We start from the raw sequence: 18,977 nt of genomic DNA on the forward strand, positions 1-18,977 counted from the left end.
TTGATAATATCAATTGATAATATCAATTGGGAAACAAAGAACTACACTTCAAAATAAATTGTTTTTCAGTATGAAAGAATTGACTTTTGAAACATTCTAATGTCACTTATGAATATACAAAAGTGACATGTGAATTTACTAACTTCACTCAAGAACATGAACCCAATGACTTGTCAAATTTCATACTTATTAATATATAGTTAGATCACTTGAAAAATAAAAATATAACATTGCTAAAATCACTATCGTGGTATGGGAATTTTAACATGGAAATAAAGGTATCACACTGAGAATTTACCCAAGTAATTTGGAAAATCAAGATAAACCGCTGCTGAATAAAATAAGAATCACTTGGACATTTAACAAAAATACTTAGGATTAAGTGCTGTATCATGTACATTGAGCAGCATAAAACACTTAACTGCACAAAGTTTTGATTTACATCATATATATAATAAAATCATCACTTGTGAAAGTACATATACATTTGTCCAATCTATGCTTTCAATCTTTTTGCTCCTTTAGGCCTAGCATTTGAAATAGATGTCCTAACTTGTAAGGCTACTTTATTGTATGGATGAGTCACTAGTCAATACAATAGTTCAGATTTCAGTTTACCCAATTGTTCCTAAACAATTAGAGCAAGTCAATGAATAAATAGACAATAACAATAAAATTGTATTGTCTAGAAATTTTATTTGTCACTCTTTCAACTGACCTTTGTTAATGGAGGCATGGTATGACTGCCCCATTTCTTTTGTGCAATATTATTCCATTGTTTAAGGAAAATGATATTATACATGCCAAAATCACCTCTATGTAAAAAATTTTCAAGATAAAATTTGTAAACATAGGTAAAAAAAACAAATTACTATTAAATTGACCTTATATCAAACTTGAAATTTTCCTAAATCGTCATATAAATATAGTGAAATTAAATTATAAAATAGTAGCTATCTAACAAGTGCTTGTCAAGTTGAATATATAGAAGGGGAATAAGCTAAGAAAAGAAGAGAGGCATGTGAAAATGGCCTGATAACAAAGACAGAGAAGAGGGAAAAATGTAAAAGTTAGAAAAAGAAGCAATGCATGTACTTATAGATTATCAAATGGGAGAAGATGATGATCCAGATAATGATCAACTCTACTAAAGACTAAGATTGAAGGTGACAAGAGCAGCAAGCATAGTACAAGAGATGATTTTTTTCCATGTAAAGCCGTAAACTGTTATCTACATTTTAATGTTTAGTGAAAAAAATTTTGTAAAGTTATGCATGTTTCTTATTTCAAATAAGAACCATTGTCCTTAATTAGAATTTCAATATTTTATGATCCTTAATTAAAATTGATTACCTTAGGGGGTTCTTAATTGTCATTTTTTCATTATCATTTCTCTTGTACATTTTATGAAGCCATGTTAACTATTTTTATGATACTAGGGCGGTGAGTCAAAATTAGTTAGTTGACCGAAAAAAAATTGCATTTCCCAACATTACCCATGGATTGTAATGGTTTCAGCGAGGAAAACGAGGGAGATAGAAAAGCCATAGTTTAAGGCTCCATCTGGTATGGTAGAAATATTTTTTATGGAATAGAAATGGAGATGAAATAATAAATGAAAATGAGTTTTAAAAAATCATGTGATTACTAACCCCAGCAAACGGGCAAGCATCCGTTAAAAAAAAAAAAAAAAAACAAACAAACACAACAATCTAACAAAGAATCAAATTGCAGATCGAAAACCAAGCTTCTAATTTAATAGTGATCAACTCAAACACCTCAGAGCCTTCGACAAGAACAAGTAATGATTCGATCTGGCTCATCAGCATGAGCTTCTGTTTTAATTGGCGACTGGATCTTCAAGCTGAAACTCGAAATCTCCAGCTGAAGGTTCTGGATCTAGCTTGTCCGGCAGATTCGAAGGCTTCTCCAATGAATATCCTCCGACATAATTAAGTCTAGAAAACTTTAACGAGTCACCACCTTTGTGAGAGTCCGATGACACTACCAGTGACATTTTTGTCCAAAAATGGGAATCAATCCCATTATTATAGTCTACTGATAAAATGGGAATTACCTCAAATGAAATAATGAGCTATTCCATTGATATGACTACTTCATGCACCAAACGATATAATGAGTCATTTTCTCATAAAGCGATGTCTAAGTGAACAGTGAAAAATGTGAAGGCAGTATTCTTTTTGAAACGAGTCGCAAATGTTTTACAATTAAATTTTATGGGAAATATTGTATTAGAGACCAATTGGTTTTATAAATAGGATTTGAGTTAGTAATATTGCTACATAAAGGATTCATGCAAGTGTTTTGTCATTAATCATTAAAAGATTAAAGCTGCACTGCCCTTGACCACCAAAAACGAAAGGAACAAAAAAAAATTAAATGATTAAAATATAGGCTTTTCTCTGTTCCACTAAGTTAAAATTATAATTTTATCTCTGTCCTGCCATGTATAAACAGCCAAGACGAGGGATTTGATATTTGATTAAGCAGTTAGCGTACGGCTTGAGTAGTTTATGATATGACTCTTGTGGATTAATTAATTCACAATATATTGTTGAGATCTACCTATTGTAAAGCTATCTTCTATCTTAAATCGCAAGCTTGTTACTTTAAATTAAGTCAATATTGCTGGGTATCAAATTAGTCAACACATAAAAGTTTTTTGTCCTCTTTTAAATGTTGTTTCAAGATATTAGTAAATAGTTGATACTTTTTTCAATCATATATGCTTAACAGGGTAATTAGCTTTTTACCATTGTGGAATCTTTTATGTGTTTGTGTGTGTGTGAGAAATGGTAGAAGTGCGCCTTTCATCCTTTAATTTCACAAGGTTGATTTTACTTTGATCTTTTAATTTTATAAATTATTTTTTAGTCCTTTCATTCTTTATTGTTATGAAATATATCAAATGTCAAGAGAGTGAAATTTAAAAATAAAAATTTAAAAAATATATTAAATATAATTTTACAAAATATTAATAAATATGAATTTTGTTTATCGCATCTGGAAGATTTACAAGCTACATATGATATTATTTTAGTGCCTGATGTTATTTGGCTCAACATGGTGTATTATTTATTTTTATTGCAACAATTTGTATCGAATTAATAAGCAAAGTCAATATACCACTAAACGAAGAAAAATTAATATACACTCTTGTTAGTTGGGATGGAATATAATTTATATATACTATATTAGTATTAGTATTTAAACTAAAATGTGTATCACACTATAAATTTATTACTTGCCTACTTGGATTGACTTTTGTAAACTTTGTCTTGTTCTTCCTTTATTTTAATTATATTGTTTACATAATAGAAAGATAAGTATATCGAAAATCAACTAGTTTTATTTTAGAAAAAATAAAATTGAAGGACATAATCTTTTTTAAAGCAAAAAACAACTTCAATAAAACACAAGAAATATTTACATTAAACATAAGGAAAATACTCTCCCCATCCAAATTATAAGACATTTTTAGACAAAATCTCACATACCAATAAACCTCATTAAATACACTTAACAACCTTATCTTTTCAAAACAAAAATATAAACTTCTTAAAATACCCATCATTTAATACATTAAAAAGAGAAGGGATGAAAATTAATTATAGAGAGAGAAAGGGTAATATAAAATTGGTACATTTAATGAAACTTTAATCTATCTAAAATGTCTTATATTTTGGGATGAAGAAACTTTTTCAAAAGTACCCATAATTTGAGATGGGGGAAGTATCATTTAAGGATTGCTGAAAAAAATTTAATATCAAACAAAATTTAAAGATTTTAAAATATCACTACGAGATTAGGAGACTGATTTGAAAATAATTTTAGATAAAAAAAGACTATAAATACCTCCACATTTCTCTTTCAACTAATAAGTACAAAAAGCTATTTGCTAATTGACAAGTTCAAAAATTTAAAAAAATTTGATTGTAAAAAAGGATAAGTATAGATCATGTCTAAGACTTATATGTAATTTTTCCATGAGAAAACATAAACAAGTGTTAGAATTTTGATTTTAATTTTTGCCCATGAGGAGTCATAACTCTAGTCATAATGAGTTGATTGAAATCTGGTATTAATGTCAAATTAATAGCTAGAAAAGGAAATAATCTTCCCCATCAAAATAATGATTATTCCAACAAGCATATTTTCTCTAGAGATGAATTAATGTTGATTGGATATTCCTTTCATATGGAGGCCTCCTTTAATTATAAATAGCGATTAGAGGCTGAAAGTAAAATCATTCTAGAGTAAATAGTTCTTCAGTTCACTCTTCTTTTCGCTTTTTTTCTCTTTGATGCATCTATTATACAACATGGTTTAAACTCTAATAGTCTAAACTCATGTAGGTAATCAAGTAGGCTCTTTTATGCTCAGATTTGGTAAGACTTTACCTCGACTCTTTTATTCAACATATTATTTATTTTAATATTCCTTCACAAGGAGACACCATAAAGACCTTGAACCAAGTTTAATTGCCGCCTCAGAGTATAATATTAATTTTTTTAGTGCCCAGTGTTATTTGACTAAATATCGATACTATTGTGCATGTTTCTCCAAGGTGATTGTACGGTAGAATGTGAAAAGTACAGTTACGTAATATTAATGAAAAATAAATCATTTGATCTTAAAGTTTAAAGACATATTCTAATTCTAGTGAACCCAAAGACCTAACTGGCATAAACTTTGATCATAAAAAAAAACACACATATATATAAAATAATACTAAGTAGGATTTATTTAAACTCTAGTATTTAACATTTTTTTAATTATGAGAAAATTCTGAACGTTTAACCTTATGGTGAATCAAATATAAAAAAATTATTCATTTTCCCAAAAGCATATACTTTCTATATCTTATTTTCCGTTAACCAAGTGACCCTTAATATGATTTTCACAACACACACACACACACACACACACACACACACACACACATCAAATATCAAGGGAGTCAATTTTTTTCGAACAAACATATTAAATTTAATTTTACAAAATATAAGGAAATATTTATTTCATTTATCACATTGAATGATTTTACAAGCTACATATAATATTATTTTGGTTACTGGTGTTATTTTACTCAATTATGTTATATTATTATTTTTATTGCATCAATTTGTAGTGAATTAACAAATAAAGTCAATATACCACTAAACGAAAAAGGAGTGGGGGTTACTATACGCTATTATTTGTGGGGGAGGAATATAATTTATATGTACTATTACAATTTGAATTAAATTCATGCATCACGCTAAAAATTTATGACTTGGTGAATCAAGTAACCAAAATTTATTTACTTTTCTGGAAGCATTAACATTCTATGCCTTGTTTTCTTTTAACCAAGTGACCCGACCCTTAATACAGCGTCTGAGCCACATTATGTTGACGGGTAATGATAAGTCGAATATACAAATTTTGTAATTTTACACTCCATATTTTTGATATTTTATACCCTTTAGATTAAATAAAAATATTTGAAATAAAAAACTTATTAGATAAGTAATATTTTAATGATTAAAATAAAATATAAAGAGTGTATTTACATAAAAAAAACCATATCAACCTATTCAATATTTTTTTTATAAAATAAAAATGATGATCAATTTACTATGTTATTAAAAATTTTGTCTTAATGTAAATATTATTTTAAATATCATTAATTTCTAAATTAAATTATCTTCCACCCCACCTTTAGGGTTGGACACAAGTCAAGCTCGTATTAGAATCCTATAACTTGACGTGCTTTAAGGCTAATCTAGCTTATTTAATTTTACTAATTAGCTTGGTCAGGTTTATATTTTTAATTAGACTTATTTAATTAAATAAAATAGGCATATTTTTACATAACCTAACCTACAAGCCTCATAAGCTGACCTATATATGTATAAATATTACATATATATAATATTTAATTTAGTACTTATGAAATAATTGACTTCATCCCTTTCTTCTCGTTCCTCCTCCGAATCAAAACTCGAAAACACCAAGCAGGTTCTTCCTTGCCTATGTTTTTTCTTAGCTTTGTATGATAAATTGATGATATATTAATTTATCATTTGATTTTTAATCAATCTATCCTTTTTGTTTTAGTTTACTTGTTATGTTTTCAATCATATTGGACTTATATATTAATTTTAATATTGTTACTTTATTATTGTATTGCACTTCCTTCGAACTAGAATATAGAGCATTGATAACTAATTCATGATTCTCAAACAATGTTAATTAAAACCTTAATTTCTTAAAAAATTTATAATTTCTAATTTTACCCTCATTAGATACTCTATAAAATTGCTTTGATAATAATAATTAAAATTACAATACATTATTTTTTTCAAAAGAAGAAATAAATGGAATACGAATATATTTGAAAAAGCAATTATAAAAGTTACCCAATGCCTTATATTTTAAATCAAGTGAGGTTTTTAGAAAATGCTCTATACTATAGTCCAAAGGGAGTACTTGGTAACTCCTCTTAATTATTATATATATTGTATAGTTGGCAATCTAGTTATGTATGTAGGCTTTTTTTGGATAAAATGTGTACATGTAGGCTTTAATAGTCTTAAATTGTATCTGAGACCTTCAAAGCTAGTGTATAAACATATTTAAAAGGCTTAAGTAGGCTTTTAAATAAATTTTTAAATCAGTCCAAACTTTAGGTAAGCTTAAGCTTGAGTCATAAAAAAAGTTCATACAAGCTTCAGGCCAAGTTCTGACCTACCACACAAACTTAGATCTATTTGGTCAATATCTAACTCAACTTAACCTATTTACACTCCTATCTAGCTTCAAGTTTGCCTCTGCCATTGCTTTAATTTGATTCTATAATTTATATCAAATGTCAAGAAAGTCAAAAAATATTTTAAACAAACAAATATTAATAATTTTACAACATCTAAAGAAATTTTAATTTCATTTATCACATTGGAAGATTTACAAGCTACCTACAATATTAATTAATTTTCTTAGTTCCTAATGTTATTTTACTAAATTATGTTATATTATTTAATTTTCTTGCATCAATTTGTACTGAATTAACTAATAAGCCAAAAATACAACTAAACTTAAAAAGTTAATATACGCTCTATTAGTTGGAATGAAATATAATTTTTATGTACTATTACCATTTGAATTAAAATAGAGGGTTAATGGTTGTTTGTACGCCGTGTATGAGACCCTAAATATTTTTTTCATATAATATTTTCCTTTAATATTTAAAAATGATGTACCATTGTTCATGTCATCAACAAATATTAAATTTAATCATTAATGAATAAAAAAAATTATAAAACTGATTGCAAGAGTATGCGTACTAATAAAATGCAATAATGACACTTTATATTAAACTTTTTCAAAACAAAATTATAAATTTAAAATATGTCTTTACACACTTAATCATCATGTTATCATATCATTTCAATTTTCTCTTTACTTGAAAGATAATATTGAAAAAAATTTTATAATAAATTTTTTTTAAAATTGACTTATATTTTAAAAATTTTAAAATTATTTTATAATTTGGGATAGAAACAGTATTTTTATTTTTATATAGGAAAACATAATTTTTGGTCCTATTCTTTGCTCGTGTTTTGTTATAGATTCCTGCACTTTTTTTTTGTGTTTTGAGTTCCTATACTTTTATTTTTTTTTTGGTATTTATGTTCATCCAAAGTCCTTATACTTTGTTAATTTTGTTCATTTAGGGACCTAGAATATAAAAAAAATAAGAAATCTATAACAAAATACAAGCAAAATGTAGGGATCAAAGGATATGTTTTTTCTTTTATAAAAAAATAAAATACTGTTTCTATCCTAAATTATAAAACAATTTTAAATTTTTTAAAATATAAGTCAATTTAAAAAATAAAATTTTATTGATAATATTTTTTTCAATATTATCTTTCAAGTAAAGAGAAAATTGAAATGATATGGTAACATGATGATGATTAAGTGTGTAAAGACATATTTTAAATTTATATTTGAATCCCTACACTTTTTTTTTTTATTTTTATATTCATCTAAGGTCCTTATACTTTATTCATTTAAAGACTTGGAATACTAAAAAATAAAAATATAGAGATTCAAAATATCGAAAAAAATGCAACGACCAAAATATATAATTTTTCCTTTTATATATGCTCGCGAGCGGGGGTGTGCTTTTTTAATTATTATGTAAGTTTGATTAATGATCTAACTAGTTGAAATATAAGCGGTCAGTCAGGGTTTGGATTTTTTAAAACATTTGCGGTTATCAAGATTGGAAGATAAACATACAAAAAGTAAACACAATGAAGCCCGTGAACCACGTTTGCCCCCTCTATGTATAATATATTAATATTAATTTTTTAGTTTCCAATGTTCTTTTCTAAATACAAGGTAACTGAGAAATGAGTCATTAGCTCATGTCTGAATAAATATTGCTTTTACACTCTAAGAGTGGAACAACAAAATTAATAGTATTTAAATTATTTTTAGGTTCTGGACAAGCAAGTCAATTAACGCACTTATTTGCTTATCTAAAAATCATGCTTAAAAGTTACAATCTAATATCTCATTGCTAAGTTCCTTATCCTTTTAATAGTGCAAGAGAGAAGATGATTCTAATTGTAATCATATTTGATGAACGTGAAAGTTTCAATTGAATTAAAGTATGCATTAATTTTAATAAAATTTTCATTTCAAGAAAAGCTCAATCTTTCCAGCATACTCATAAGTTCTGCTGCGCACTGCTGTGGTATTAGTTTGCAACGTTATTTGACTTTATCGACTACTGCTAGTACCATGTATGCTTTTTGAGTGGGATTCATCAATTTCGGGCCTCTAATGTCAAGTGTCCATTTTTTTTTGGGCCTAATAATTATCCATTTTAATTATTGAAATTACAGACTTATCCCTCTCTTTTAAAGATTCCTTGGTAATAAACCAAATATCGTTGTTAATTCAAAAAGGTAACGATAGTAATTTTCAAAATCGAATTGTTCAACTTAAAAATGGAGATAACTATATGTGATAGACAGTGAATCAAAGAAAAAATGTAAAAATACAATCATCTATCTTTATAATTTTTTGAGTTGTGCTTTTAATTCATGCAATTTTTTTTTTAATGTTTCAATCCCTGTAATTTTAAAAAAAATGGGTGATGTTTGCTTTTCACGTCTTTATAGCTTTAGTTTTTTTAAATAAGAACTAAAAATATTAAAAAAATGATAAGGATTAAAAATAAAATTTAATGAAACTGTAAAAAATTAATGATTATATTAGCTCTCTTTTTTATTTTTCAAATGTAAGTAGAATTACCAGTGTAAGTGGGTTTGGGCCTTTGGGGTTCAAAACTGGGTTCGTGAATTAAGGCCCTTTAACAATTCCCCCCCACCAGGCCCCAACAAATCCGTCGACTTGGCGAGACATCTGTCAAGGGAGCAGAGTGGGGCCCACAAGTTATGCCAGGTGTTAAGCAATTTCCAGTGATTCATCCATCACGCATCGCGAATATTGCTTCTTCTAGTGGCCTCTTTGCTCCAAGTTGCATATCCTTCGAGCTCTTCGTCTCGTCCTTTCATCGAACCCCGAGAAGCATCGAGATCTTGTCGAAGAAACGAGTTCAAACTTTGGTTCTTGGAGACAAGATTGAAAGCTTTAGGGAGTTTGCTATTTATTTTGAGATTTAATAATCTACAAGGCTAGTAAAAAAGGCGTGTCTCTGATACTTGTATCATTTTTACAATAAATTAAATACAACCAAATTTTATAAAACTTAATTTACAAAGTCATAAGACTTTTATATACATAAGTTTTTTATGAGACTCATTTGCAATTTTCTTTGATACTTTGCTAGTGCGATATTTGACTCAATTATGTTATATTATTTGATTTTCTTTCATCAATTTGTACTTAATCAACAAATAAAGTCAATATACCAATAAAGAGAAAAAGCTAGTGTATACTCTCATTAGTTGGAGTATAGTATAATTGGGATAATGAAACTTTTAATTTTTTAAGTTTGTTCAAAATTTTGATGATTATGTAAATTACTGAAAAGAAATATAATTATTTAAGAAGAAGCAGGAAACAAACTCAAGAATTTTAAAAAATAAAAGAACAAAATGCAGCATAAGGAACTATATTAATAAAAATTAAACTAATTTTTGTGTCCATTTAGCTGCATATGCTAGCTTGTCAATTCATCAACATACTTTATGTATTAGATGAATTTGATAATTAATTTATGTTTCAAAACTTAACGTGATAATCTAAAAAAATGTAAGGCACTAATTGATAAAAAATAAATAAATTTGAGGAACCAAATTGATAAATGAGGTAAATTTAAGGAATTAAAAGTTTTATTATCCATTTTTTTTATACATGAAGGAGCAGCCTACATGCTGCTAATGCTCATAGGGTCTTGAACAAGAAAATGGCAAAAATCCTGGGAGTCACCGATGCAATGAAGCCCAGACCATGCATGAACAACATGATTTGCTAAGAGAAGTCTGCTACTTTGTTCGCTGTTCGTGGGCTATAGATAACATATACACTCCAATCTCACTGTAGGATAGATCGTGCTTTCTCAATAAGAACCTTATCATGGTGTAAATCAATTTCTCCACCATTCACTAGGGTTACCACTTTTAGTGAGTTAAAAGCAAGTATTATTTGTCGATAGTTCGAATCCCACGCCACTTTGAGCCCTATCAATATAGCCCCAATCTCGTTGTTCAAGCTCGTAGATCCTAAATAACTAAGCATGAAGCCTCTTAAAAATCTGCCAAGGTGGTCTCAAAGCACTCCACTACATCCTCCCCTGTCAATTATATGATAGTACAACCCATCCGTATCAAGGAGTATCCATCCTTCTGGAGGTGCTTGCAAAGTTCTTGAACTATTGTGGGGTTGTTGTCCATACTAATTGACCTTTTTTATTTGAGTGTACACTTTACTCATGCTCTGGATGATCACCATAGCTTGTGCCTGAATATTCTCATTGGTCATTAATATGCGACTATTCCTACATTTCTATAGGAGCCAACATATTATGAAAAAGAAAGCATTCCAGTCTTCACATTCATCATTTCTAGACATTATAAGATTCCATTTCAACTGGTGGCTCAAATCCATCGTAAAAAGTACATGTCACTTTTCAGGTTTGACCATGGATCTCGATAACTCTACTATGTTTGAACAATCACACAAGACATGTATGATATTTTCTGTATGTGCCTGACACCAGGTGCAAGTTCAATCAATATCTATAACATCCTAAAAATTTAACCCTAATTAACCAAGCATAATGAGTGGCCAGATAGGTAATTAAATGAATTAGAGTAGTGTGTGGCTAGAGAAGTCTAATAAGTGTGTTTAGTTGTGATTTCAGCATTAAATTCAAGCACGAAATGAAGTTAGGTCACCCAAGCATCAAAGAAAAAGAAAATTTAAAGGGAGAAAATATGTGCCACACATCACAACGTGTAGCACATCCACCATGGCTCACCTGTGGCCATCAATGAAGGAATAAACTATATATGCTATGCACAGCGACATGTGGTACATGCGCCGCAATGCATGGCTAATTTTTTTGATAAATTGTTCTGCATCTGTTTAAAAAACCAAAAGAAAGGAAAAGGAGAAAAACAAAGGACCTGAAGTTTCTCTACTAGGGTTTGCCAATTTAGAGGTTTGGGATCATTTTTAAGCAATCAACTATCAAAGAGAAACTCCTAAACTCTTATCCTCCCTTTGTCTTGCATTTTCATGAGGAGTCAAGTTAGGATTTAAGTTAGAAAAATGATTTTTAGTCTATATGAGTTGTAGGTCCAAACCCATTTACTTAAATAGAGTTAATGAAAGTTGTTTAAATTATTTAAACCTAGCATTAATGGTTTTACGAGTCTTTAGCTAGTGAGTTGCATAAATGGCTGAAATTTGGCTAAAATGAGGTGTTGGGGGGTGTAATGAAGCCATTAATAGTGGTTTAATGGCTCATTAGTAATAATATGAGTTAAATAAACCCAGTAGACCTAATAGGTATGATTGAAAGTAAGTTTGTGATTTTGATAAGATGTGAATATTGAGTTAGAGTGTTGGAAATTTCTCAAACAAAGATGTTAATGATTATTCTTATGGTTAAATTGTAGACTAACTAATTTGGCACCATTTAAGCTTGAGAGCTTTGGAAGTTTGTGTTTTGAGGGACAAACCTTTGACTTCTCAAAGGTTTGAGATAATCGAAAGAAATTTGACTCATGCTTTTATGTATTTATTAATTATATGTTAGAGAAAATGATTTGAATCTTATCAATATTTGTAAACTTACGTTTGATGCAAATTTTGGCAAGTCTCTATGATATGTGTGTATTTATGTTAGTGAAGTAATGAAAACGGATGTGTTTATGTGTTCATGAATAATAAAAGAAAAGGAGATTAAGAATGGAGTTGTGTATTGTATGGCTATGTTGTGATGTGTTAAGCATGTTGTAATGAGAATCAATTCACATGCTAGAAATGATATGAGTTTGCATACTACGTGTTGATTGGTTCATGGCATGGTCATTATGGAAGAAGTTCACTTAGGGAGAAGAGTAGTGTTAAATTCATGTGGTAATGACAACTTACCTTTAAAATCGAAAGTCAGCTAGTAGCTAACCTTTGAAATTGGTAGGTACCAATTGAACCATAGTTTATTAGGGACTATCTCATTTGTTCTTCAAGGGAATTAAACCTAAATAGTCTTGATTAATTCATGAGGAGGCTATATTAAGGATACGACACCCCATAGTTGTTAGTATTTAAGAAAACAACAAGTCAAAAGTGAATGAGTTATCATTAGCCAGGCAACTCCTTATAAATAGGGTCAAAATACTATTCTAAGTAGGGAGATGTGTAAATGATTGCATATGATGATTATTATATTAATTTATGAGAATTTGGCTCTCCCTTATGTTTTTATGATTCAAGGGGTTGAGTATTGAAAATGTGATTTATGTGAGATTGGTTGGTTGTGGTGTGTTACATGAGTCTATAATAGTTCATTGAGTATGGTTCAAGAGTTAGTATGAGCTTTTGGCACTTGTATTGTAAAAGGGATACCTTAGTTGTGCATTATAATGAAAAAGAAGTGAGTTTGAAAATGGGTATCCATCTTTTAATTAAAAAGTGATTTGATTATGAAATCGGTGTCATTAACTAGAATTAGAAAAAATCTCTCTGTAGACACCTAGATTACTTCAATCAAATGTCGGACAAAGAAATAGGGTGCTTCAAAATTTTTGCCCAAGAGATTTCATGTGACAGCTCTGTTGTTGTTAATTTTTGTGCAATGCACCATGGAACATGCCATGATGCATTTGCAGCATGCCGTGGCGTACCTATGCTATTTTGCTATAAACAATATTTTCCAACTTCTTTTACAAATGCTTTATTATAAAAAGATATTACATGCTTCTACATACATTTTAACTTTGATTTGTGAATGATAGAAGTATATTGAGGTGTTTTAAATTTTAAAAACTTGAAATTCTATTTGTAAAACTTGCAAACTTAGTAACCCTTTTGAGGTTAGTCCCTTGATTATATTGATATTAGAATTAAGTGAAGATTAGTAAGGGAAACCTTGCGATATCCATTTTCCGTTTGCAAGATTACTCATTTGTAAGTAACCTCTTGTGACAAGTAAGTTGAGCAAACATCTTGCACCTTTGTGGAACTTTTAGCTTCCATATACTATCCTAGGTAAATCTATCATTCTACTTAGATTTATTCAAAACATTGTATGCAGAACAAACAAAGAAGTGTCCGTTGCTCTCCTACTTCTACCGCACTTCTTGTGAGTTGTTCACCTAATCAATATCGTCTTCCACTACTTCATTCCAAACCTCTTTTATGCCCAATCAGACATTAAATCCTGGTCACTTTGATTGAATAGTTGGAAAGAGATTATCTCTGCATTTATATTTGACTCAAATGATGTGAACCCAAAGGTCCTTTTTTTTCTTTATCAAGTTCTAGCCCAACTTCATCATATAAGCTTGGTTTTGTGCTCTAGCATGTTGGATTTCTAGACCCCTGTGTTTCTTACTTTTACATATTTGATCCCATAAGATTAAGTGTGTCTTCCTATTGCCTTTAGTGTTGCCCCATTGAAATCATGATTATATTTATCCAAAGCATTGTAGGTACTACATGGTAAAAGTGATATTTGCATAGTGTATCCAAGTATTGCAATAGAGACCAAAAAAAGCTAATGTAACTCTTCTCGCCATAAATAACACAGAGGCCTTCTGATTAGAAAGTTGTTTACCTACTTTGTGAATCATGTCCTTAAACAAATCTTTACCAACTCTTCTACTATACTATGGCACTCTAAGATACTTGTTGAGATCATCTATTCTAGTGAATCCAAGAAAAGAACTTATTTCCTCATGCTAACTATTGTGAATATTCTCAGAGAAATAAATTTTGGTTTTACTAGCATTAACTCTCATGTCAGAGCTTTCACAAATTTTTTTTCAAGCAATCACCGATTACAGAGGCCTGAGATAATGAAGCTTTTGCGAACAACATGTCATCAATGAAAAAAAAACAAATGAGAGATGAGTAGTCCAATCTTGCCAAGTTTAATAGGCTTCCATTAAGCTTCCACCATCTTGTGTTGAATGAGATGAGCAAGTCTTTCAATACAAATTACAAAGAGATTGGGAGAGATTGGATCCCCTTGTCTAATTCCTCTCATAAGCTTAAGGGATTCAAATTTAGACCCATTCCATCATTGTTGCATCGATGTAGAAGAATGAGAATTGAAGGTCAACCAAACAAGACTTAAAAAAATTCCAATTCAAGCGATTGTAGTCTTTTTCAAGGTAATCTTGATAGCCATGAAACCTTCTTCTCCCTCATCATATTTCTCATAGAATAAATCACTTTCTATGCAACAATTATATTATCCAAACTAACAAAGTTATATTGATCAGGAGAGATAATATTAGGTAAAAAGGCCTTCATTCTCTAGTCACTAATTTAGTGAATATTTTAAAAGCCACATTACATAAATTCCTCAGGCAGAAGTCACGAGCAGTTTCCCGAGGGTCCTCCTTAGGAATAAGGACAAGAATAGCACTATTAATCTCCCCATTTTCCAAAGGATGGCTGAAGAGACGCCTAATCAACTCACAAACTGTAGGCCCCACCACTTTCCACTAACTTTGGTTAAAAAGTGCATCAACTCCACTTGGTCCGGGTGCCTTCATCGTCCCAATAGATTGAATGGCTTCATGAATTTCCATATCTTCAATGTACCTGCCAAAGCCATCCGCAGCACTTCTGATCCTCATCTATTCTGGCGTTATTACTCAAACAAATCAGTGTGGATCACGATTCTAGTCCTCCTCTGCGAATAAAGAAGAAAAATACTTGACTGCCATATTTTTCAAGCCCGTCTCTTCACACACCCACTTCATTACAAAGTTTCATTATCCTAATATAATTTATTTATATATGATATTACAATTTGAATTAAAATATACTCCCATGTTTCCAAAATATAAAACATTTTTTAAAATAAAATGTTCAAAAACATAAAACATTTTGAGTCTTTCAATATTTTAAAAATAATTAACTAATTTATTGGGAGTGTAATTTAATGAAAAGCATCTTATAATGTCTTATAATATTCAAAAATTATTACTTGGATTGACTTTAATGCAAATGATAACTTCAATGAAACATAAAAAATAATTTTATTTGATGCTATTTATAAATTACTTTTAAGATATTTCACTGAAATTAAGAAAAACATAAAAATTCATTAACCATGTTTTAAAATTTAATAAAATTTTCACTTCTATCCCTTGATGAAGACAAAACGAATTAATTTTAATAATTTTTTTAATATTTTATAAAAAAAGGTAAAAATAAACATAAGAATAATAAAATATTTTTATAAATAAGATCAAAATTATTTTTTTATTTATAAATGGGACTACAAGCGTACTGCGCCGACCGAGAGCACGCTTAAGCACACGCATCTTACACGCAGTGCGTTAATGAAGATCAAACCGACAGATAACATGTAGTAATGAGATCATCTTAATACTTTCAAGTTGAGATTCTGTAAAGTTTTTTTATATTTGCCTTATTTGATTACTGTTTATAAAATGTACAACTTTTTCTAACCTTCCTTAATTAAAAAGGTAGACTGTATCTATTTAATGTATCCATTTTTTATAATTTTTTTGGATTATCCAATGATCAAATTAACAAATATTTAATGGAGCCACGGCATTGCTTTGTTTTTAATACAAAAAAACATTGCATCATTTTTAATTTGAGAAAATTTGAGAGACAAATTAAAATTTCAATCGTATCTTTTACATTATAAAAATCGAAGGTCAAGCCCGCAAAACGAGGATAACATATAGTAATAGCCATGATAGGGAAAAAAAGAAAAAAGAAAACATAAACGAATTTGCCACTTTTATGGGTAATATTATACTTTAGAGCCCCTAAACACGGCATGCACTCATGCACACTCAATCACATCACGAAGATACAGCCACAAACGCAATGAATTTTTAAATTATTCAATCATAATTTTTTAGTGGTTGATGTTATTTGTTTCAATTGCGCTATATTATTTATTCATCAATTTACACTGAATTAACAAAAAAAGTCAACTTACTTATTTCAAAAAAAATTAAAGTCAACGTACCTCTAAACAAATTAAATAAGTTAATATACGCTCTTATTAGTTGGGTGGAATATAATTGTTATATACTATGCAATTCGAATTAAAATATATCTCATTAAATTTATTATCTAGATTGACTTTTTTAAACTTTGTCTTGTACTTCCTTTATAAGGGTTGAAGGGTAATTTTATAAAAATAATATCACATAACAGGAGTTCGGATGAATAAAAAAAATAATATAATTTCATTTTTAAATTATAAATTTATGAGTGTTTGAAATCCTAAATTTATTTTTATTGTAATATTTTTCTTTAACATTTGAAAATGATGTAATATTATTTTACTGTTAATAAAAATTAATTTTAACTGTTAATTGATAAAAAAATTATAAAAAAACCTTGAAGTTATAGAAAAATAATAAAAAACTACAAATAAATACCCTATAAAAAATTAACACTGTATGTCTTTAAATTACAATAAGTACCAAGAGATAAATATTTTTTCCCACGTAAAAGACCTATAATTTAAGAATAAAATTATCATTTAATCCTTAAAAAAAATTAAAGGACACATTTTTGTACTGCAGAAGTTAACTTCAATAAAACATGGGAAATATTTACATTAAACACATGATTATATAGCCGCATATGAGGAATCACTCGATCTTTGAGCAGATCTCTTTCATGATTAACTGGCCACTATATCATGTGTTAACAAACGGGGTCCCATTTTTCCCAAACACACTAGAATAAACAATAATATGAATAAGGCATTCATTATTACAAAAAAAAAATGAAAAATCAACTATACTTGATTATGCACCAAGATTCAATGCGATGAGCTCCAAAGAAAGGAATTTCCATCTCCATCTAGGGACATTACTACAAAAATTGCCTTACATGACAACCTGAATTTATCGGTTATATAGCAATGCAACACACACACACACACACAAGGCCGGTGAAAAAAAATCTATCCTATGAGTTTTTATGATATTTGTTTAAACTTTTAAAAATAATTACTGAAAAAAGAAAATTTTTAATTATTTTAAAAAATTATTTTGAGTAGCTTCTGAAAATAACATAATGAAATAGATGAGATAGTGTTTAAAGAGGCAAAATACGTGAGTATATCATAAAATTTAAAAATAATTAACTAATAATCACTTTTTTATTATTATAACAAAACATAAAATAATATCTACTTTTTATAAAATCTCTAAATTACTTAAAACTCACTTATTTTTTTAAACTTAAACAAACAGGTTCTTAGTATGACCGTCAGTCAAATATAGATGGAACAAGTATTTGATATTTAAACTAAAACACCATCAAATAAATGTATTTGTTTATTTTTAAAAAAATTATAGTTATTTGATAGTTATTTATGAATAACGATCACATAACAGAAACATCTATTTGACAATATTTGATATAACTGTCAAGTAAATAAGAGGTACGTGACAGTTATTTATTCCAAAGAAAATGTCAAGTAAGGCAGACAAGCTACTTGATGGTTATGAGCAAAAATCGTCAAGTGTACGTGCGTAATGAGGAGCCAAGCTATGTAACACTTGTTATTTTTTATTAAGATTAAATAAATGTTAAATAGAGGAATACTAATTGATGATTATTAGCTATAACCATCAAATCCGTCTGTACAGTGTACAAATGAACCAAAACTGGCTAACATTTGTTTGACGTTTTACATAAAATAACCATCAAATATGAGAGCTTTATTTGACAGTCAAGTAAATGAAAACCTCTCTCTCTCTCTCTCTCTCTCTATATATATATATAGATATATATTGGATGACATGGATACTTAGAATTTTAGGAACCCTAGAAGTAAGAATCAGAATTAGATTTTTAATAATTAACAATAATAAGCATCAAAAGGCAAAACCCTCTCATGCTCAGCTATATATGAACCAATTCTTTAAATTAAATATGGATACTGTTATAATTACTGCATTCCATGAACTATTTTTCCCTTGATCTGAGCATAATGGGGGAAAAATATTGATCCTTGACAGAACTGCTAGAATATACTTTTATACATGGGACAATGGTGAAACGAGTCCTTAATGTGAACTTATTTATGTTTGTTAGTCATGGGTGCGCACAAAAGAGGCAGGCACCATTATAAATTTCTAAAATCATCGCCATGACTCTCCAAGTCATGATAAGCATGATAAAATGTAATATCACATACCTCATGAATTATTATTCACAATCTCATGAATTGAATTACTTTTGTCCCTACG

Source organism: Prosopis cineraria, unplaced genomic scaffold (genome assembly GCF_029017545.1).
Source record: "Prosopis cineraria cultivar Desert tree isolate PC_DT_omini unplaced genomic scaffold, ASM2901754v1 PC2, whole genome shotgun sequence".
Classification (NCBI taxonomy): domain Eukaryota; kingdom Viridiplantae; phylum Streptophyta; class Magnoliopsida; order Fabales; family Fabaceae; genus Prosopis; species Prosopis cineraria.